The sequence below is a fragment of the Anomalospiza imberbis genome, chromosome 24 (genome assembly GCF_031753505.1).
Source record: "Anomalospiza imberbis isolate Cuckoo-Finch-1a 21T00152 chromosome 24, ASM3175350v1, whole genome shotgun sequence".
NCBI classification, from domain to species: Eukaryota; Metazoa; Chordata; class Aves; order Passeriformes; family Viduidae; genus Anomalospiza; species Anomalospiza imberbis.
Window position 1 is genome coordinate 482,556 of NC_089704.1, and position 24,135 is coordinate 506,690.

The window sequence follows — 24,135 nt, forward strand, 5'->3', positions numbered from 1 at the left end:
TTCCAGCTCCTGCCATTGGCATGGAACCTTCCAGTGCTACCAAAAACCAGACTGATCAGGAGTCCTGTACTCCCTGTGACCTTTTCACATCACACAGCAAACGTGGAGAACAGCTTGCGGGTGAGAGTGACAGTAAGCCATAGTCCCTAACAGACTGCAGTGGGATCTCCAGAGCATTGTTCCCCACTGGGTATGGAGTCACTGTATTAGTAGGGGAAGGTCAGCAGAGCTTCATTAGTTTATCAATACAGTTATCAAGTCCCCATTTTGGGAGCGTGCTCCCATTAGGGGAGTGGCTGCTGACAGCCTGTCTGAGGCACTAATGACCCGGTCATTAACTGCTGAGTTTGAGAAGCCTGTTTGTCCAACTCAGGGCCCTGTGTGCAGTAGAACAGACAGCAGCATAGGAAGCCAGATGCTGGCTGGAGAGGAAAGAAAACAAATGTGCCTTTGGTGTGCTTCAGATGCCATCCAAGCCATGTTCAAACACCCAGACGGGGCTGCTGTGTTCTCAGAACCAACTGACCCTCCCTTTGCAAGTGTTAGGTCACAGACACGTGGGTTATTCATGTTAAAAGACAGGCAACACAACTCTTCCATAAAAGTCCACCAGACAGACACTTTAACCCCTGTAATCCCTTCCTGTGGTGCATGTGACGCCACATAGATTTATTAATTAAATCCTGTTATCTGGTGGCCACTGTCAATTAAGTGTTTCCTTGTAACGTGCATAACGAGGCCTCATTCATTAGCAAATGTTTCCATTACATTTAAGGCTGTGAGTCTCTCTGAGCACTTCTCTTCCCCAAAAAGAGGTACAGAATTGGCTGTGGTTTGTAATTCTGGGTGAAGGGAGGAGAGAGAGAAGTAAAACACAGGAGGGACAGATAATGAATCTGTTGCTAAAGTGAACAATTAATAAATTTAATTGCTGTGCCCTGGGAAGGAACAGTGCTGTCTGCAAAGAACGCTGTTTCAGGAGGTGGATGCAATTCTTGCTGTGCCACTTGCCACTTGCACTGTGACCCCAGGAAAGTTGCAGCACACCTTTTTTGTTGCTGTTCTCTGGTTTGACAGCTCTATGGAGAACTCTGTATACAGTTGAAAAGGAGCAACCTCACATACAGGGTCTGCATCTTGATCAATGCCTCTGGAATGGGCTCTCACTGAATTATATGACCTAATAATTCATTGCAAAATGTGCTGACACTCTGCTAAAAGTACCAGCTCCCTGAGTTCTCTTACTAGAAATAGTCACGTCTCTGCCTGATAAACTCTGACTGCTGAGAAACTAAAGTACCCAAAGACTGAACAAAAAAAGCTTTCAGGCAGTATCAGTAATAATAAAATCTTCATGATTTTAAATGAGTACTAAAAGTCCCTTCAGACCTGATATGATATCTAGATCATTGGATTTCGGTTAAACGGATCTAACAGAATAATGAATCCACTCGGAAAGTTAGACAGAGTTCTTTCCAGCAGCTGCCTCGAGAGAAAGAGGGAAAGGACTAACTGAATCCAAGGCTTTTAAGTGCATTCCTGTCAGTTGTGCTGGAGCAGCTGCTGGGACATGGAGCTTCAGTTCCACCTTCTGGCAAAATTTGCTGTTGCAAGTCTCTTTTAAAAACGGGATTTAAATTAAAAATATATATTTTCAATTAATCCAAGACTGGGTTAGGGCTCATTCTGAATAAAGCTCAAAGGTAAATATGTCAGGCAAATCACAAAGTCTGCATGTCAAGAAAAAAAAGTAATTACAGCATATAGGGAGGTAATGACAAATAATCAAAGAAATTATACTCAGACAGTAACTTGTTGGCTGATTTAGCCCTCAGAACTACATTTTTATTGCTGCAGTGTTGTTAGGTCTTTGTACAGTGATCTCAAGGCTTTAAATTTATTACACTGGCAAAAGGAAGGAAAACCTCTTGTAAAGATTCATTAGCTGCCAGAGAGCCTGGAAAAAGATGGGAGTGGAAATTTGGCTGTCAGGCTGAGAAGGTCCAGGGTGGTGTCCCTGTGCTGTTGGAGTGCTGCACCATGGTGCTGGATGCCAGCACTGGGGAGTGGAGTCAGCAGCAAATCCTGAGAGAATCCCACAGCAAAGATTCGAGTCAGATGTTCCCCTTCTCCCAGGTCCTTTGCAGCCAGACTGAGGGAGCTGTTACTGTGGAGCACATGGAAAAGGCAACCTTATCGAATCAAAATCACTGGGAAAAAGAGACAATGCCACCTGGCTCCTCTGGAGAGAGCTGGAGACCATGCTGGCACTACCTCAGGCAGGCTGTGCACTCGTCCTTCCCCACACATTCCTGGGACATTTCTAATCATAACTGTGAATGGCATCCCGCAGAGCCTTTCTGGGATCAGGTTCCCCTCTACAAGTGTCCAATCCTGTGTTTGGAGGCAGCAGAGCTCCCACTAATATCCATTGAAACATAGCCTGCCTCACTGCCATCAGAACTATTTCATGGAGGGCCCATTTATAAAGCTCTTAATAGAACATAATTTAGACTTTCAGAGTATCATCGTATCTATTCAAAGCTGCAATATTTTAGGAATTTAGCAAAAGACAGGAAAGGATAAAATTACATATTCCTTGTCCTGTCTTCTGGATTGTTCTAGTGTAACAAGTGTATATAATCAATTATGGAGAGCAAAAAATAGCATTCTTTTTAAGAAACCCACTTTACTTTTCTATCTTTTTAGTGGTGGTGTGTTCACACAATTCAGCCTGGATTGAAGTGATAACAAGTAACTCAGCACATGGCCCTGTCTGCTTAGTTTATTATCGTTCATTCCTATCTGACTATATAATCTAAGGACCCATCACCAAAATATTTAAGTGCTGCCACAGGATCTAATTACTAATCTTCAGGAAGAAACACTGGCTTTGCTGCAGATTTGGAATAAACCCCCCTTAAATCTTTCTGAAGGTTGAAAAGCAAATGTGTATAAAACATAAAACTGCCTTTCCTTGTACATGTCTGGGAACACTGGATGCAGGATGCAACATAAAACTATTGTTCTATCAGAAACCAAGGTGTTGTTTCACAGTGCATGAGACCATGAGTCATTAAAACTGAGCTGTACCACAGCCAAGGAATGGTTTACATTGGCCTGTGTTCTTCATCACTCTCTTTATAGGCTGACTTTTCTTCAAGCTTGTTTCCACAGCCTTTGAGTGCCCTGCAAGTAGTTGTGGTGGATTCATTCTCCAGCACTCACAGATCAGGCAACATTATCTTTTTTTTTTTTTTTTTTTTTTTTTTACATGTGGGGAATTGGAGGCAAAGATGAAGGATGAGATTTGTCTAGGGAAATAAGAGTGATTTTCACGGCAGTATTCCAAGTGTAACCAGATGTCTTGTGTCATAGTCCTTCCCTGCAGGAGCTCTGCTCATCTAAATAGAGCATTTCCCCTTGTCTCCTGACAAGCCAAGGACAGGTTCACCAGCTGAACCAAATAAAATCACAGCCAAAGTCTGCATCCTTCTGCTCAAAGGAGTTATCAAAACACTTAGGGAGCAATAGGCTCACAGTAACAGTGTTGGATAGAAAATACCATAGAAAATCGGGGAATAGAAGATTGGGGAATGAGCCCGGGATGAGTATTTTGCACTTGTTATAGAAACCATCTTGCCTAAATCCAGGTCATTGCTTCCTTCTGTTCCTAAGTCACTACCAGCCTTATCCTCAGTTCCTGCCCATCAGGAATATCAGGACTATCCTGCATATCCATGTTTCTGGATAGTTCTTCATCACAGACAGGAACCGCCTCATGAGTCACATTCTTGTGTCCCAGAAAGAAGGGAAGACACTAATGGTCTTCCCTCCAATTTAGTCCAAACAGGACTCAGCTCTGTTTGATTTCCATCAGTCAAAGTATGATATTCCTAAAAGCACTGGAAAACATTGGGTAGGCACAGGCTGATTTAGGGTTTGGGAGGACAGGTCAGTTTGTAGCCATACATTTGAGCTGAAAAGGAAACCATTAGAGCCAATTCCATTGTAACTGACCAGGCACTGTGGCGTTACTGGTGTAACTGGGTTTCTAAACACACGTCCACAGACAGGGCTACCCAGGCCCACAGAACAACCACCAGCCACTTCCCTCCATGGACAGAAGTGTAGACTACATGTTCTGAACCTTTTCAGCCCGGCCTTCTCATTCCTGTTTTCCGGTCACCCTCCTACCAAGCAATGGCAGCACATTCACGGAGTCCAGGCACATACCATAAAGTTATCCACTGGCTTAAGGCAGATGTCCTTGGACTGCTCTGGTCGGTGATTCTGGGGTGAAATAGCATCTTTAGAAAACCATCCATAAAGCCTTCATGTGATGGCACCTGTAACAGGGAATTCACAAGTCTGCTGAGGTATGCCACTGCAACATCGAAGTTTTATATCTAATTTGAATGCATTCAGCTCTAGCATCTAAGTGCTGATTTAATAAGATTGTCTGGCATTTTATTTGTAATACTTCCACTTATTATTTTGCTTTGTAGTGCATTTAGCTGTTTTTTAAAAGTGCTTTTACGAGGCTGACACCTAGATGGGATGAACATCCTTTGTGCAGGATGCTGAATCCCTGTGCAATAAAAATGGTCCCTTTCACCAAGATTTTACTCTCTGATGTTATTCCTTTTCTCTGGGACACCCTCACAGATGATGAAGACCCCTTCCTCCCCTGCCACATCCGGGGCAGAAGTCAGCTAGAATACTGTTAACCCTGCACACGCCTTGGGAAAGCTGCCTGCCTGCTTCATACTGGGTGGTTTGCGTGGTGCAGTGAAGGGGCTGGAATGAGCACCAATAACACTCCTCTTCCTCCCTATATTCTCCCATAATTATAGCACTCATTACATTTGTTACTTTAAAACCACTAAAATATAAACCAGTCTCAGCCTAGAAGTGTTCATGCTGGGAAGGACAAAAGAAGAATTTTAATGACACTGGTACTGAGTGCATAAACAATTAAAAAAAAAAAAAAAAAGAGAGAGAGAAAAAATCAGCTATATCTAGCTTAAGAAATCACTTAAACCCAGCACTAAGAGGGAGATGGAGAGTTGGTGTTGTCCTAAAGGTGGGGAAACAGTGAAGTGCTTTGCAGCCAGTACCAGAGTGGCCTTCACCTCCTGAGTTTGGGGCTCCCAGAGCTGAGCTCTGACTTCAGAGTCCTTCCCCACTTGGAGCTCGTTCAGAAAGCCGAGCCCACGATCTCTCTAGACACTCTCCTGCTCCGCGAGCCTCACCCACTGTCCCGCCTCTGCTCTCCTGCGCGCCAGCAGCTCTGCTCCCCAGACCCCAGCTCCGCAGTCAGCAGTGACCAGCAGGAGCGCAGGGGAGCTGGGATGGGGCTGGGTGCCGAGTGTCCAAACGACAGACAACAGCAGGGGGAGGTAGCAGGCCGGGAAAACCAAGGATATGCGGCTAGCCAGGAGAAACTCCTGAGGATGACTAAGGTCGCTTTGGTCTGCCTGTCTCCACTACGGGACACAGTGAGCCCAAGGAAAAGGGTTTACAGGTGACAGGCAGAGACAACCCTTTGTGCCCTGCTCAACTGCACAGCTGTGCACATCTGTGAGCTCTTGGAACGACAGGGGCACTGGAGGCACAGGGAAATGTTTTGCCTTCTGGGTGTATTTCTAAGTGCTGCTGACCTCTCGTGTCTAAGGCAGAAAGGCAGGGATGCCACGTGCATCTCGGGAAGAGGATGTGCTCTCACCCTCCCAAGACATGGGTGCTCTCAACAGCCAGAGGTTTCAAAGAACACATCTGGAATCACTTTCAGCAGCATCTGGAAGCTGTCATGAGCTGCAATGAGACACAGTTGTTTAATTATTCCATATCCTTTGCCACTGTTAAGTTGTCAGTGGTTATTCAACCTCCTTGGCATAGATCCCAGCACACCAGCCCTGGGGGCTCCTCATCACATGGAACACTTGTGATGGCACAGGAGCATCAGCTCCACCTTCAGCCCTGCCCCGTGGTGTCCAGCACAAGGAAACAACCACGGCAAGTTCACTGTTACAGCAACAGGAATGAAATGAAAAGGAGAAACTCTTACATACTGAAAGAGCCTAGAACAACACTTTAACAGAACCACAGAATATGAGCTAAAAAGGACCCACAAGGATAATCCAATCCAACTCTTAGCCTTGCACAGGACATCCCTAAGAATCAGAGAATTAATCTGTGAGAGGAGAGAAAGGTTCAGTCATAATTTATCTCACCACCAGACACAAATGAAGATTTCATTCTCAGCATCAATCCCTTCTTTAATGAGAAATCCATAAAAAAAAAAGAATTTCCAGCAGCTGTATGGCTAACATTCTCTTGTGAGAAATGCTGGAAGAGGAAAGGAGTATGAAAGTACCCAGCACAGACTTCTAGTTCATCATTATACTCTCAGTATCTCGTGCTCTCTTACCAATACAGAACAGATGGATTTTTCATGGAAGATGCTCCTTTTTGTTTCTCTATCTCTTTACCAACACCTTTGCCACTGGCAGTGAAGGAGTTAAGCAGACTGTACTGTGCATTTTACTCATAGCACAAAGGGAGAGGGCTAAGAAGTCTTGCTGATTATCCCAGTGCTGAAATTTAAAAGCTTTTAAAGCTGAACTTCCTCTGTAATCGTTTGCACCTTCCCTTTTCGCCTCCAGCGATGCCTCTGAGGTCACTGTCTTGACCCACTGTGGATGAATCCACCCAGGGTGGATGGGATTAGAGCAGGAGGCAGGCTGATGCCTACCCTCAGTTCACTGTTTCAGAGTGGGATGGTGCTCCCTGTGCTAACCGGAAGCAGAGAAACGTGAGAAAAAAATGGAATAAAAATAATAGAAACCAAATAAGAATGTTGAGAAGTTCTGGGGCAAAGAGGAAACATGAAAGTACGTGGGATACTAAAGGACAGAGTGCACTCACACAGCAGTGGCTCCGGGGGCATGAACGAGACGTATGGAAAATGCAAAAGAATGACAGAGAAATCACTAAACCAGAACCAAATTCCAAAGGATACATCTAAGAGTTCAGCTCATGCTGCAATAAACAGCCAGATGGCTGCGTATCCCAGAGAGACGCTGCTGGGAAAGGAAATGGAGAGGGAAGGAGGGGGCGAGCAGGGTCAGCTACACATGACTCTTCCATTCCCAGTGAAAGAGGAAAAGGAAATGTAGATTAAGAGGTGTCTTCACGGCCCCAGCACTGGCTGAGCCAGCACAGGAGGCAGAAGAAGCCAAAAAATGTCTTTGAACGTCTTGTGCTCACATATTTTTCTTGTCCTCTTCCTTCTCATTCTCCCCTACCATTCCAGCTCCCTCTTCTCTGCACATCAGCCATTCCTCCATTCCTGACAGTCCCTCTGCAATTTTTCAGAGGCCCAGAACAAGGGCTGGTTTCTGGCACCCTAAGCTGTGTGTCAGGGGCTCATGCCCTGCCTTCCATTGGAGCTCTTGAGCAGAAGCTGTCTCAGGTCACCCAGGGAAAGCAGTGAGACAAGGCTTTATTCTTACAAAAAAGTGCTCTTTGCCATCCCCAAAGATCCACAGGATCTCCCGGACCCATTTTTGACATAAAAACAGGAAAAACCAGCTCCTCCATTAATACAGGAATGCAGGCTGGAGTTCCCACACCAGGGCAGTTACAGAAAATAATGTGAATTTCAGATTGCATCAATTAGCTCAACAGCAGGACATCTTGTAGTAGTCTGTGCGATCACTGTGTGATCTTGCATTAGTCATCCACTCAGCCTGTGTCTCAGTTTCCTCAGTTCTGAAACAGGGAAGAATGCTGACCTTGCTTTGTACAGGACCCCAAGATTTTGTATTGAAAACAGGAAAACAGTTTAAAGAAGCATTATTGGAAGAATCAGGTGCTATTAGTGCCTCTCTAAACAAGGTTTTAAAAGCTTTGGTCCTTCAAGCAGTTGTGAAGGTAAGAAACATCAGTGAATTTCAAAGAAGGGGTTTGTTTGGGTTTTTACTGGGCTCCTTTTCTGGTTTGGGCTGCAGTGTTCCACAGTGAATATGCATTGTTTTTTCCTATTCAGCTAGGATGCATCAAAGACAAGCTCCCACGGAAGGCAGAGAGATAAGAGAGCGTTCTTGACTCATCGTTTAGTGGTTCATAGACAGCCCTAGCCCACTGGGTGAAGGGCAGCAGCACAAAGGCAAAACCTGGTGCCTCAGACAACTGGCAAAACTAAAGCAAATAAAATAGAAAAAACCCACAATATTGTTCTGTTCTGCTTTGATAAAGCTCCTTTTCATTGAATATTACTGTATTACCTGTACTCAATTGTACCTGTACAACTGTACAATTGAGTCTTCAATTAAAATTGAATTACTCTGAGAAACGAGGGAGCTCAGTTACACAGAAAGAGCCTTTCTAAAAGGCAGGAAAAGTTTGGACATTAAATCAACAATAACCAGGTTCTTTTACTTCTCTGTGCAGCTGGAAAGAGTCTCACATGAAATAAATCCAGAAAGCTGAGTGTCCCACATACAAATACAGATTCCAAGCACTCCTGAGAAGCCAGTTCAGGATGTGCAGCCTTAGATCTCCTCTCTGCTCCACCACTGAGCTGCCAGACTGCCCTAAGCCCAGGCCAAGGGGACTGGAGCAGCTCATGGAATGGAAAATACTAGAAGCAGTATTATCACTGGGAATGCCAATGGGACTCCTGGAGAAAACAGTACCAGAATCCATTCCTCAAGACTATTCCCATTCCTGCTGTAAAGGGCTGACAGTTTGTTCTGCCCAGGAATACTAAACTGTGAGAGATGTGACCTGAGAGCAAAGGCTCTCAGGTGGAGTGAGACACAAAAACCAGGTTGCAGGTTGCACTCCATCCACCACTCTGGAAGGTTAATACACCAGGCTGATTTATCCAAGCTTAAAAAAAAATAATATATTCAGAAAAGGGAAAACTAGACTGGTTTTGCTTTTTTCCTCTTTCTTCTGTATGCCAACCACTTCAGATTGAATAGGGAATTCTTTCTTCTAAGCTTTTAATTTTAGCATCACTGTTTGTAAATTATTTTCCCTTTTACATGTTTGGCTTTAGAAGGAGATTAAAGTCTACTATGAAGAATGTGTTGGTAGTACTTCTGTTCCTGGGTGCCTGACTGACAGGGTGCAGCACTTTGAGAAGTCAGCATTTTTAGGGCTGTGTGCTTTCATCTGTTTTAGAACCTGCTGACTAAGCAGGGGAATAAAGAGATTGGAGTGGAGGGGCTGGCTCAAGCAGGAGGGAGACAACAGACCTCCACAACACCTTGCTAAAGGATCCCTTTCACACTAAGACTACTAATAATGCTGCAGATGCTTTCCCCATCCCTTCCACCCCGTGAGCAAGAGCTGAATATTAAAAGAATCGTTTCATTAATAAAATAGTAAACCAGATCCTACAAATTTTCTAGATCATCTTTAGTAAGTCACTGTGGTAACTCATCCTTAGAAAACCAATTTGCTTTTCCACCTTGTCTTTTGAGGCTGTGTTTTTCTCGTGACTCATGTGACCCACCCAGCATCTCCTCACAGGGATTTCTGTGTCTCTGAATGCCCCCACAGTGGGAAAATCAGTGGCTGAATCCTGGGACACAAGCCTTGGTCACCACTCTCATTTCCCCTCAGATCACTCCTGAAACCTTGAGGAGCAGGAGGCCTTTTTCTCTGAGTGGCTTAGATTCCAGAGCCCTGGAGCAACAGAAATTGAAACGCACTGTCCAGAAAGATTTAATAAAATAGTCTTTCAGCCACAAAGATGGGCACCAAGCCATTCCCCTTTGTCTCTGCCTAGAAGCATTCCTTGGCTGACAGGCAATCAGAGTCCAAAAGAGGCAGAACACAGGGAAGAGAACAATTCTCCAGAGTCAAAACAATTGCAGCATAAAAGCATTTGCATTTCTGGGCTGTTGCAGTAACTGAGACAAATGCACATCTGTACTTGCTACAGCATTTGCAATATCTCATACTACAGAACAGCCAAAGATAAGCAGGAATTCAATGGAATTTGCCCTAATTGCCCTGCCTCCCCACTCCTGATTTTGAAGCCAGAAATCCCTACCTGCACCATCAGAATAGATAAAGATTTAACTGTAACTTTGGTCGATTTTTCCTTGATTCATTTTATGATGTGTGGGGTATTTTTATTACCATCATCAGCATTGCAGGAGTATCTCAAATTCTAGTCACAGCCCAGCAGAACCAGCTGTTGTACAGAAAAATAGCAAAAGGCTTCACCCCAGGAAGTTTCTCTGATCAGACTTGCTGAATCCTCCTTGTGTCCCATACACATATACACAGCTAGTTCCTACAAGTGGAAAGGGATTTATACTCACAGACATCTCCACTCTCTGGAAGTAAAGCCATTTCATAAAAATAAATAATAAAATAATAAATAAAACCAAAATAATAAAGCCAGTTCATACAAAATTAAGCACCCCAAAGCCATCAAGCTGGAAAACAGACCCAGATATTTGCTCATTGAGAACAGGAAGAGGTCTAGGTCCATTAAAACCGGTGAAAACTTCCTAGAGGATAATGCCAGTTAATTGAGAGGAACCTTTTAGACAGTCTTGCACACTTAAAAATTGTCTTGCTTAGATGACACAATTCAGGCCTAAACTGGACACTGCACAGCACAGTGATGAAAAAATAAAAGAAACCCAACCAAAAAACCCCAAACAAATCCCCCAAAGCTGTGCTTTCACCTCGGGCTCTCAGGTACATGAGAATGTTTTGTTGTTGCTGCTGTTGTTTTTCCTTCCAGGAGATTTTATCCAAGCAGAACTGAAGACCCCACACACTTTTCTGGATTTCTGGGTATTCTGCAGCAGCTCTGATCAGGCAGTTCTGCATCCAGGACTCCTGAACATATCCATTGGGTATGTGAAGCTCATTCCTGCAGCACCAGCAGAGAAAGACTAAGGCTTGCAGGAACTTAGGAGGCATTGAGCATGCAGATCACAGCCCATGCGTGCAGAGTGACTCATGGTGCTCAAAATGTGCTGCACGGAATACCTGAGTAGAAAAGTGGCAGCTCTGCATCTTGCTGGCAAGACAGACACTGTCCTTGTGACAGGGACTTTGGAAAAGAGTGTAAATCACAAACCAAACACCTAAGGTGTGCAGAGTTGGAGACACTATTGTAGGGCTCCAGCTCTGTCCAGAGGTTGGTTTAGACAGTTCAAGAGTTTAGAAGCATGCTGCAGGGGTCCATTCCACCGTCTGGCAACTACTTTGGTTCTCTCCTACCTAGATCCATGTTTTAGCAGCCCCTCCAGTGCAATTCAGCAGGAGCTGGAGGCACTAACCCCCCATAGATTACACACTTGCCAGCCCCACTGCCCAGATTCCCCGGCTCAGGGGATGTTTTAAGGCACCTGTATTCACACCTTCCCCAATTCTTGCCTGTGTGATGGGTCAACACTCTGAAGAACTGCTGCTTATCACTGTCTGTGATAATTTCCCAGAGACAGACTTTAATTTTAATGATGTCAGTAGTTTTTGCTTGGCACAGGATTCACAGAACTCATCTTGTGTTTTCTTCCTTCCTCTCTGAGGCACTGCAGAACCTTCACACAAACGCCCCCAGTCAGTGGGCTCATCTCTGGGATGGAGACAAGTACTGAACTTCCAGGTATGGAAACAAGCCTTAAAAGGCACTTTGTGCTCCTTCATGGGAAGCAACATGAGGACAAAAGTCTATCTCTTCCTCCTCTCTCATCAGTAAATAAGTTTATTCCTCAATATAAGAAAGAATAAGTGTGGCAAGAAGGAGCAAAGGGAAGAGAGATCTCTCTGAAATGAGTAAAGGAATTCCAGTAATTGAACAGCTCATATTTTGACACATTGAATTATTAAATTTTGAGAACTGATGAAATATCTCTCTAGACATAGCACTGCAGCCTAAGTGCCAGGATAAATACCAGAGCTTAGGCAGCCTGATTTTCCACACAGATACAGTGTCCATGGGCTCAGGCAAGCCTACAGCTGCTGCTGGTGGAGAATTTTTTTAGGAAAAAGCCTCAAAAGGAGAAGGTGGCTCTGAAGGCAATGGATACTGTTCAGTAACTGTGGTTAAATCATTAAATTAGAGCCTGTACCTCAATATTCCTGCAAATTCCTCCATTACCTACTTACTGATTTTTCTGAAATCTTAGGAACCTCTCCCACACCATCCCCTCCTCCAGTTTCTGCAACCTGCTACATTTCCACCTCTTTTCTGTTCCAAGGGGAACTGATGGGAACCACTCCCACTAGCCAAATTTGGCACAGTGCATCACTACCTAAGTATATACTTGGCTTTTCACTTGGAACCTGAAATGTGCCATGCATCTGACTAGACTGAAAATTTAATATTTCACAATGAAACTAAATTATTTTTACCCTCCAAATAGCTGGGAGCATTGCTGTTAATAACTAATAATCATCCCTTGCACATACGTAGCATCTCTCATTCAAAGGTCTCAAAGCACTTAATAAGCAACAATTAATTAACCCTGTAATATCACACTGCTGTAATTAAATCATCTGTATGAGAAATAATTGCACCACTGGTGATTCCGGTTCCAGTAATTTCATCAAAATTCAGCAGATATGTCACAGCTGTTGTAGTGCAATGCAACAAGTGGTGGCAGCCCAAGAAAGAGCTTAGGAAATTCTGTACGAGGCCCTGAGGAGGGATTAAGGAAAGGACAATGTATATAGGTAACTCATAATACTATGGGGCAACATGGTTTAATACTTCTCTTTTATAGATCCATTAATCACCACTATAATTCTGTTCATCATGTTCACATTAGGTTAAAAGTACCCTGTAGAATCCCCACAAGAGCCCTAATCTCCAATTCCCACACAAGCAGTCAAGTCAAGACTTCCAGCCTCAGAAACATAGTTTATGGATCAGTTGGATAAGATTGCCTGAAGAAGGCAGATGAGTTTGTGTGTCCAGCTGATGCTTAAAACACTTTTGAGACTTACAGGCTAAAAAAGGAAGTGCTAATATCTCAGACTTCAGGGTATTGCATTTACATTCAGGGAACAACAGCCATTGTCTCACAGCCCCTTAATGTCTAAATGTTTATGGCATACTTTCAAAAGGCCAGTTTGGGAATAATTTATGTTTCATTATCAGTTTGGATTGAAGCTGTCTCCCATCTCTTCTTTTTCTAGTGCTGCACTAGCATCTTTCCTACCCTTTTGTATCTCCTTTTCAAAAGTAGCTGTCCTATCTTCACGCACAATTATGATATTTTAGTCCAAGACAAAGGCAAATGGAATTTGTTCCTTTAAAGGGCTTTCCTCTGCACACAATGCTTTAAGATATCTGCCTAGATTTATGTAATCTGACAGATTAAAGTTGGAAAAATACTAATAATAATGGGAAGACTTGCTCTTTTTTTTCCAGCAGCTCTCAAAGCAATGCAGTGTTCTTCATCATTAATTAAGTCTTACACCATTGCCAGTGTTTCTGTAAATGGGAAATCTCAAGCACACTGTGTTTGAAAGCACTTTTGGGTTTCACAGGAGTTAGTAACACATTTAGGAACAGAGTCCAAATATCCAGACAATTGTGGCAAGGCCTAATTTCTCTTTTTTCCTCTCAACTATATCATTTAAGTGTGTTTCTAGTGTGCTGATTTATAAGAAGCAGCTGTACTTCAAGCCCTGCTGCTCTCCTTTTCCTTCCAAGCCCACAGATCATCAGACTGGATCAATCCCCAACACTGCACTCCAAAGCAGTGCTTAAAATGCTAAACCTTGCAATGCCATACCTGAGGTTTCACAGGGTGCTGGACCACAGACTGCTGAGATTGAGTTACCTGCTATTGTCAGGCAAAAATCACACAGCAATAAGGGACTAAAATATTACCAGATGTAATTTACCAGCATTTTATTGAAGGCCAAAACTCCAGACCAACTTAAACCAGTCAAAGCTGTGGTAGCAAGAATTGAAGGAAGCCTTCAACATGCATAAAATCATCAAGATCTGGAGTTTCATCATGATGAAAAGAGAAATATCTTGCTTCAACATTTATGCCAAATTTTGGAAGAGACACAAAACAGGACTGGGGTGAGATTTTTCGCACACACTCACTTTATTGCCCAAACAAAGGAGAATCAGGTTATTTCCATCAAAAGTCAGTCTTCTGCCATACAAAGAGCAGAGTTCTGGCAGTGCTTGGACCTGAAAGACAACACTGTCAGAGTGACAATGTGGCAGTCAGTCAGCAATAAAAGTGTTAACCAAAGTCTGGGCTTGTATTGCCCCAAATTGCTGCAAAAGCCCCAGGAAAGAACAGACATCTCAGCTCAGAAGGCTAAGGATGCCCCAGCTGTAACTTCATCTGAAGAGGCACCCACCCCTTGGAACTTTCAGCTTGTTTCATACCCCAATTCCTCCTGAACAGGAAACTAATGAGTGGCATAAAAGGTGCTGTTAATTAAGAGCTTCTAAGATGCCAGACTTTCTCCATGCTCAGGCTAAAGTCAGCAGTTCTGTAGGGCTTGGTTCAGGCTGCAGACCAGCCCACAGCCCCTGGCAGCAGCAATCAGATATTTGGGAAGATGTTCAGCCAGTATTTAACCCGCTGTTAAGAGAAGTCCACATCTTGTTTAAATTTCTCAGACTGCTTGCTCCTGCTAAGAAACATTTGACATGACAGAGCCCCGAGGTTGCGTTTTTTGTCTAGAGGACCCAAGCCAGTGTTAAAAACATGAAAGGAGCTCGCCAGCTTGGTGAACTCAAAGAAAAAGTAGTTATTCTACATCAACAAAAGTAGTACTGTGCAGAAACAGGCCCCAGATTCTCCGGTTCCAACAGAATTCCTACCACAAAGGGCCTGTCTTATGAAAGGCTGTGGATCTCTTGCAAATTAAGAGGCACTGCCTATGTTTGACATTAAGGCCTGTTTGGTACATTAAAAAAAACCCATCATGCTGGAGGAGAAGAATGCTCTGTTTTACAGAACTAAAGCTTTCAGTATTCATTTCTGCCTTGATACAAATGAGGCAAGCAAATCCCATCCAAATCAAAATCCATTTCCTTGCTGTTATGGTACATGGGACAGATAAGCTCATTAAAACTAGAAAAAAAAAGGGAGAAAAGGAGACCAAGTCACAGCATGTTGGTCACATCTCCCAGGCTCCTAGTTGCTGAAAAATTAAGCAACAGAATCTACTTGTTATTGCCAAGTTTCTAATATCCTCAGATGAAAAAACTTTGACCTTACAAATTGCCTTTTATATGAAACCTTTGAGGTGAGAATCTCCTTATTTCATGTAAAGCACCTGATGCTGCAGCAGTGATTGAGAGCTGTTAGCAAGCACTGCCATTACCCTGGCTGCATCCTTCACCTACACACCTAACTGGGAATTACAGCTTTAAAAATGAAAAAAATCTAAAAGAACTCAAGCAAGGAAGGTGGGTAACTGTTCTGCAGTGTTTGTTCTCATGACAATTAAAAAAGGTTTCTTCAGTTCTCCATGGTTGGATGTAGAGAAGACCAGATAATAAATTAAACACACAGTGTGGGACACCTTCCTCTCATTTTGCTCCACGTCTGTGCACAGTACAGAGAACTTGCTTTGCAAGGAACGGTCTTGTTTAAATAGCTTGATAAATTGGATTCCTTTGATGCTGTTTGCTCTTGCCTTCCCTAATCTCTCCTAATCATAATGATTTTTTTTGTCTGCAATGCATCTGACCTACTTCCACATTCCCCCCATCCTTCTGTTCCTTTCTATCTATATTCTCTCTGAAGTATCTGTGTTTTTCTGCCTTTTCTAAAAAAATACTTATTCCAAAAATATTAGGATCCTTGGGCAAATGAGGAGAGGTTTTGGTTCTCATCAGCCAGTGAATGCTGGAAACCACATGCTCAGATTTTTCCCCTTTAACCAGTCCTGGCATCAACCTTTATCCGTCCCAAGATACCATGAGCCTACATGGAATTTGTTGAACTGTTTGAACAGGACTCTGACAGAGACCTACAAAATGCAAGTAGATGCAATTCTTAATCACTCCAGCAAAAAATGAATTTGGCAAATAAAGAAGCAACTTTGACACAGGGACAGAAGAAAAATAACTGGCTTTAAACAGTGGCAGGTGCATCACTTCAGATAAATTATACACCATCCATCCTAAATGCTGCCTGAAGCAGAAGGATAGCCCAGGGATTAGGGTTTTAATAGAGAATTTAGAATTAGGGATTACAGTCCCTGCTCTATTCCAGCCAACCTCTGCAGCTTTGGCCATTTACAAAACGGGGTTAACAATTTTCCTCCTCTCTCAGCAATATTAAGAGATCAGAAATGCCAAATATTTCTGGGCTGTTAAGGCTAAATACAACTTAGAGTAGATAATTATTGGATGGGATCTGCTAGAGTTTTGCACAGACCTAAGGAGGCCCTGACCTGAGTGGGGAAGCACTTCAACTCCTGTGTGAATTCTGGCATAATCCAAGAGAGAAGAGCAAAGCCTGTTCACAGCCCCATCTCAGCAATCAGATTAGTTTCTACTGGATTCCAGAATGGTTTGGGGTGGAAAGGACCTTAAAGCTAACTCAGTTCCACCCCCTGCCATGGGCAGGGACATTTTCCACTAGGCTAGGTTGTTCCAAGCCCCATCCAACCTGGCCTTGAGAGTTACTTCTCTTTGTGTGTGACTGTGTGTCTTTTTGTTTGTGGTCAGTTTTGTTGGGGTGTTTTTCTTCGTTTGTTTGTTTTGGGGTGGGTTTTTTTTTTGTTTGTTTGTTTTGGGGGTTCTTTTTAGAGTTTTTTTTTTTTTTTTTTTTTTTTTGTCTGAGACTCACATAGTGGTGCAACATCTGTCATAAAGCCAAGGAAAGAGCTGCTGGGTGAATGCAAACCACTTCCAGGACAGGTAGGTGCTAATAAGGACCAAAGTGCCACAGTGCAACTGAAAACAGCATTTTATCCCAAATATATTTGTGAGGCTGTCCCTTTTTGACACAGAATATAGCAATAAAATAGGAGAGGGATGCAGTCTGAATAAAACTGTGACAAAATAACACCAAAGACTTCAGAACAGTTATTATTTTTGTTCAGACCTTAATTATTTTCCATTTCTTGCCACTTCCACTCTTCCCTGGAGATCAGGAGAGGTAGTAGAAAAGCAGATTTTACATCAAGAAAGTAATTTCTTTCCTTCTTTCTGGCAGACTCCACTAGGAAACCATTTGCAGAGGCCTCACCTCCGGATTCAAGAGCCAGGGCAACTGCAGACTCTTCACCCTTCTTTACCAGTAATGCCCCAGTCTTCAGTCCATGTTTCGAGTGTCTTGTGACCAAGTAAGTGAGGTTTCTATCTGCCCTGAGAACATGGCTATCTGGACATACCTGTCTTTTGGGATATCCATCCAGCTGAGTTCAGCAGGAGCCAGGCAGCTCCACTGGTGTTGTGGCTTTTGCTGTGACTACAAGGCAGTGAAGGATTATCAGGTAACTGGAAATATAATGTGTGCTGTCTCTCAGTCCTGGAACTAATACTGGAAGATTTGGGAAAAGCAGTACAGAATCCTTGACAAAACTTGGGAAAAAATTAATAGTCAAGAGTCTTAATTCCCCTTGTGTGTGTCAATGCTTCCTAACTAATTGCTTCAGAAGCAGTGTTTGGTTTGCTGCAGCATGGGAGAGTGGAGAACCTGGAACTGTGTTCAGAGAACAAATTGTTTAGAGCCAAGTGAGCAAAGACAAAAGGACAACAGGAATCAAAGGGGATTGTATCTGATCCAAGAACACGAAGCAGTTGGAAAACCGCCTCCAAAGTAAATTGCAAGAAATGGCAGGTATCACTGTAGCCAGAGAACAGAGAAACGAGGATATTTCCTGAGCAATAAACCAAGTTGCATTACATAAAAGAAGAACTTAATTGAAAGGGCAACCATGCCCACTCCAGGCTTCCACCACCCTTAACATTTTGTGACAAACCAACAAGACACCCTAATACTACAGCATCCAAGGGGCTCTCATTTTACCACAGAATCTGTGAAGTTCTTTTCATAGATGCCAAGCCAAAGCACAGTGAGGATACGTGACCGCATTCATACAATTTGTCTATGGCACCCCCAGCTGAATCTGGACCTCCCACAGTTCAGGCTCCCACAGCTGGACAGCTGGACAGCTGGACTCCCTTTTAACACATCACCCCCTCAACACATGCACACCTACAAAAAGGGGCAGGACACTGGGCTCAATTTATTTTTGTTACTAGACAGCCAGTGAATCAGCTCTTGTTGAGAGAGTGTAGAATCAAGCATGTGACTGTTCAAAATTCAGGGGAATAAGGAAAGACATAACTTTCCCTCCTGTCCTCACGACCTTACATTAAATGAATTTGTAGGGTGTGAACCCCACCATATCACAGACTCCACCAATCTGACTAACAGTGTTTGTCCTCTTGTCAGACACCTGACAGAGCCAGAAGAGCTTCTTCATCCAAGAGCCTTCTGCTCACACTGAGCATTCAATACATTAATTACAGGTCTCATTCCCACTGGCTGTCTTGCACTTGTCAGAAGAACTGTGCAAAACTCCCCTATAAATGAGAAAAGAAAGTCTCCTAGATTAATCAGGCTTAAAAAAATAAAAAGCAGCTCTTGAATGGAATATATATGTCTAATAGCTAATTATGCTGTTAAGTCATGGAATCTGATGATAAGAAAAAAATTAGCTATCCCCAGAAGACATACAATCTAATAAGTGTTCATTGCAAATCTAGCTCCTAAATCTACTGCCCACTGAGCTAATGAGGAACGATTCAGTCAGCCCCAGACATGTTTTTAATTTCACTCAGTGTTGTGTGAGGCTGCTACAGAGAGCACAACTGGGGAGGACAGTCAGCACAAACCAGACAGACAGGAGGAGCTCCCTGGCCAATTCCTTCAGGGCTGGAAGATGAGGAAGAAAATACGGCCATAATGAAGGCTTGGGGACAACAATTGGAGTAGGATTTCAGGCTTATTTTTCGGTTTGATATAACTGTGGAGAAGCACTTTGGTTTATGTTTGGCCAATTTATGGAACAGGGAGAAATTCTGAAAACTTAGCTGCTTGTTAGCAAATCTTCTCTCAGGGCACTCCTCATCCTTATCCCCTGCTAGGTATTTTTATTTCCTAATGCCAGTAAATAATAGAATCCCAGAATGGTTTGGATGGGAAACGATCTCATTCCACCCCCTGCCACAGACAGGGACACCTTCCACTATCAGAGGGTGCTCCAAGCCCTGTCCAACCTGGCTTTGGACTCTTTCAGGGATGGGGCAGCCACAGCTTCTCTGGGCACCCTTTGCCAGGGCCTCAGTACCCTCATAGGGAACAATTTCTTCTTAATTCCTTATCTAACCGTGCCTTCCTCCATCTTAAAGTCATTCCCCTGAATTCTATCCCTATATAACCTGCATCTGCCCTTTGGGAAGCAATACCTGGTGACATTCCTTAATTTCTGAGCTAAGAACAAAGCTATTATCATATTACTTTCAAAAACTGATCAGCAGCTCCAGTGATAGAGTACCAGGCAACAAAACTCCCATCTACTAAATAAATTGGGATGTGCTTTCTGTTTTCTGACCTACATATTTATTCAACATGTATTTTGAAGGGGCTGGTAGCACATGGCTCTGCTCCAAGAGAGTTTCCATACCATAAATGAGCTCCAAAAAGGTGCCACAACTGATGATGCAGCATTTTTAAACAAAATTGAAGATACAGGGAGGTGGGTGCACTTCCTATTCACCTTCTAAGAGAGGAGTCAAGGGGAGAAAAAAGACTCACAACTCCTGAACAGGCATGTAAAAGACATATTGGGGAACTGTCCTTGGAAGGGACATTTCTTATGCCTTTCTTGTTTGCAGCCCACAGGCTGAAGTGCCTAGCCCAGCAGTCATTCCGGGATGCTCAGAGGGAGAGCAATCACATAAAAGCACTGCAGACTTGACCTAAGGCCAATTTCTCTCCAGCCTAAGTTCAACCAAGCAGCCAAGGAACCTTTTAGCAAAATTCCGTGCTTATTTCTCATACTTCCTCTGTCCTACCCATTGCCCAAAGCCACCCTCAAGTTCTCCCTTCCTTCCAGCTCCCAGTCTTTTCCCCAAGCTTGTCCCTTCTGGCGCCAGAAGCTCTCTGTGATGTTTCCTCCCCTCATCTGGGATTCTTGACCAGTGTCCAAGGGACAAAGGAGCCTCTGTTGGCTGCACAGTCTGGAACACTCAATCTGCTGGTTCCAGCTCAATTTCTGCAGAAGTCTTCTCCAGGGGAACTGTACTCACCCTGGAATTGTGGTGCCCTGTAGGGACAGAAAGCTAGAACATGTAATCTCTTCTGTTGCGTTTGCCACATCTCTTGTGCTCGGCTCTTATCACCTTTTCTACTAACTCACGATTTAGTCCAGGTTGGTGCTCAGGACTTCTCCCTCTCTGATTCCAGGCTTTCAGGGTGCCTAATACCAATATCCAGAACACGAGCGATTTTCCCAGCATTGTAGTCCTGGTATCTGCCAAGCTCTCCAGCTCAATATCACCCTGAAACTGCAGAACTGTTACATTCAGCATTCATATCCTGAGCTTTCTATCTACTCTCTTCTAGTCCATTCATTCGGGTTAAACTTTGCAGCCTTAACCTTTTTTTAATCTACAGATAAAGGTTTTTATGCAGTACTGTAAGTGAAATAATGTCTATACAAGTCTAAAAGAATTATGTGTTGAGGTCCAGCCTGCCCTTAAAAATAAGTATGAATTCTGTTTTTTACTGCAGCAATATTACAAATTGACTCTCAGCAAAAGGCAGGGTGAAGTTTTAGATCATTACTAAGTAATTCAGTAGGTTTTTGCTATAAATTTTGTGAAGGTAAGCACTGAGTTTTGAGCTGTTCTAAAGGCTTCAGCTTTATAGCTCTATGTTAACTTTAGTGAGGCCCAAAGCCAGGTAGAGGGAGTCTTTGAGAGCTGAGAGTAGGTGATACTCACTTCAATGTAAGATTATTAAATTCCTACAGTATCATTTATTTGCTTAAACAAATCACCACCCAGTATTTTGGGTTAACAAATGTAGTTTTCCTAAAAAAATAATAAAATATGAAAATAACCATTGATAGAGTGCTAGATTGGTTTTTTTAAAGAATGTGCCCTAAAACATTAGCAGCCTTCCAGAGCTTTTCTGTCATTGCGCAAAGGTCACACAACATGGGCAAGTTGCCACAAATATTTAGACTTGTGAAATAAGTTTTGTGAAAGATGAGATGAATAGTTGAGCTGAAATGAGTGGCCTGCCCATGAAAACTGCCCTGAAGCAGTAAAACTTGTGGTGAAAAATTACCCAGCAACTCATTTGCAAGAGGAGGTTTCCCTTCCATCAGCTGATATCTGGGACACCCAAGCGCTAGAAGATTTAAATACTTCTTCTAATAATAACTGAGTATATTTATAGATATTTGTAGATATTTTCATCCTCTGGATAAATATGCAACATTAATTCCTGTTTAGCACCAGTATCTTATGGCAGCAACTGCTGCTGATTTTAATTATACAGCTGTACAAAGTCAGGATCAACTTGGGCTTCCCCCAGCTCCGAGCTCAGTGTAGGAAAATAAAAATCCTGCTCTTAGCTGGAAGTCTATAAAGACACGAATTCTCAGTTTGTGCATTTGATGTAAGTAACCACCCTGAGCTTTTGGAAAGCTCACAGCCAAATAAAAGAACTTGGTTCAGTTGTGGCTTTTCTTACTGTGACTGCTGGGAAGTTCTACTCATAACTGAACTTCACAAGTAGATATGTTAACAAGAAAAACAAAAACAAAAACAAAAACCAAAAGCTTGAAAAATAATCACCCCTCTTTCCTTATATGTGGGATCAGTTCCCTGAAACAACAACAGAACAGCAGAAGAGCTGCCTCAGCACTTGAGTTCTAAGGTAGAAGAGGATTTCACCGAAGATTTCACCAAAAGTTTCACTGATTTCCCCATGCTGATTAACCAACCCAAACACCACAGTGCAGGGGTGAGCTCATCACATCAGGTTTACATGATGATCAGATGAAATGTTCCAGTTCAGAAAAGGAATAAATGGAAGATAAATGTGGGACACAGCAAAATAATGAGGTCTGGCTCTGTCCTGCTTGCTTGTGAGCCCTCTTGACAGAACAGCTTTTTTACCTTTGTTATGCATTTCACTAGTTCCTCCCCCCAAAAAACTCTCTTGGATCTGGCTATGTCTAAAGTGCATGTGAGGAGGAAAGCCATCCACATCCAAGTTTCCATAAGCCAGAGCCCGCCAAGCACCTGCATCGTGTGTGAAAAGTTCCCACTTGACAGCTCTGTCAGGCTCTCCCGGAGGCTCCTCAAATGCCATACGTCTGTCCCAGCTCCAGAGTGCAGCTCTGCATCTGCCAGCAGGAACCAGAGGCCCTTTCTGGCACCTGCTCTTTGCAGCCCCTCACTTCTCCTTCCACTTGCCCTTCTTGCAGGAATGTAACTCAGTGGGTGTGACTGGGAAGGCAGAGCTCAGATCTCATCCCAGTTCCAACCCTGACAGCCGTCATTTTGTTTTAAGCTCTCCCCATCTCAGCAGTTCACTCTCAGATTCCTTCCCATGATGTTTTCAGGCCCCCATCAAAGTCATCCTGCAACTTCTTATAATCTTTCCAAACTAAAGAGCCTCTAGACTTCACCCCACTTGCTCAGGGTTACAGCAGTCCAACTTGAAGCCAAGCCATGTCCAACACTCAGTTATAAGGAAATGCCACAATAATCATCATTTCAACAACTGATGTCACAGCTCCTGCATCAGGGGTTAAGCCACTCTCTATTAGAGGTGGAGAAAATCTAAGGTTAAAAATGCAAGATTCAGTGCACTTCTTACAGTATACTTGTCCAACTTGTGTAGCTAAACCTCAGGCCTGCTCCAATCTGCTACATTCACTCACTCCTGGCAATTCCAGGAGAGACAAGAATGGGACTAGGCAGCTCTGGCCACACACACTCATAAATATACAAATTATTACACAACAGAATTTGCACAAAATATGGTGGGGAGCAGCAGTACTGAATCAGTCTCTGTAAAAACAAGGCAGGGGCTGGTCTACCCTGCACATCTGATCTCCATCCCACAGTGCCTTGGATATCCTTTTCCAGATGCATTCCGGGGCCTTGCTGGATTTCCTTCCACCCAGTATCTTTACTCAGCACACGATGCTTTACATTCGTATTCTTTCTCAGTGCTTTCCTCACTGGGTGTAGCACCAGTGTGTCCTAATTCACACCTACTTCCCAAACCCTATGTCAGCTCTCCGCAGAAAAAATACCCAAGAGTCAAGTTACTAAACAGAGATTTTGAGCACTTGTTTAGCAAGTCACAGAGGTGCACAAGTGTTAATCCTTGCAGGGCCCTGCTTCCCTAACTCCTCTCAATTTCTGCTCTCATTACCAGAGCAAGCTGTGCCAGTTCTCCACCCCCGCCAGTGCCTGCAACTGCCTAGAAAACTGGTGCAGCGGGGCAGGGGGGGTTCTGTCCCAGGTTATACCAATGGCACTGCAGGTCTGCAGCCACCAGGCAAATACGGCACAAGTGGCTCAAGGAGAGAGATTGTGTGAACAAGTTGTAACACATTCCCACTTCCCTGTGCACCAAGGTCACCAGCTGGAATGCGCTCCCTGAAGTTTGCGCTGGGAGAAACTGCCTGTGATTGACCCAGCGAGTCACTTCATTTCACAGATGCTGCATGGCAGAATAGCTCCAGGAGCATTTGTGAGACTATGAAGGAAGGATAAAAAGCAAGCAGTCAAAAGAGCAGTTTTACTCTGTCCCAAACACAGCATCATAATTGCATGCAAGGAGAAGCCCAATAACTGGAAGAATTCCATTCAGCAGCCTGGACACCCGTCTGGGTGGATTTGACTGTCAAAGAGACAGGCTGGAAGAGAAAGTAATATTCTGCTCTGCTTGTATTTCTACACAGCTGAACTTTACGTATGCACAGTCCCAGAGACTGAGTGTACACTAAGAATATTTTGTAAACACTGAGGTTCAAGGCTTTAAAAATCAATTTATTCAGTTACATTTCTAATCTTTCTCATTGCCTTATATGATCAAACACAATGTTCTCCACAGGGCT

General features: G+C 43.4%; 1 long non-coding RNA gene across 1 annotated transcript in view; it reads left to right on the forward strand.

Moving 5' to 3' along the window:
- Window positions 1-23,513, forward strand: part of LOC137461994 (uncharacterized) — a 31,992-nt gene extending 8,479 nt beyond the window's left edge. Inside the window, exons 2-3 of the long non-coding RNA XR_010993555.1 lie at window positions 11,580-11,647; window positions 23,451-23,513. This is a non-coding gene — a long non-coding RNA (uncharacterized lncRNA). The remainder of the gene's footprint in view (window positions 1-11,579; window positions 11,648-23,450) is intronic.
- The last annotated feature ends 622 nt before the right edge of the window (window positions 23,514-24,135 follow it).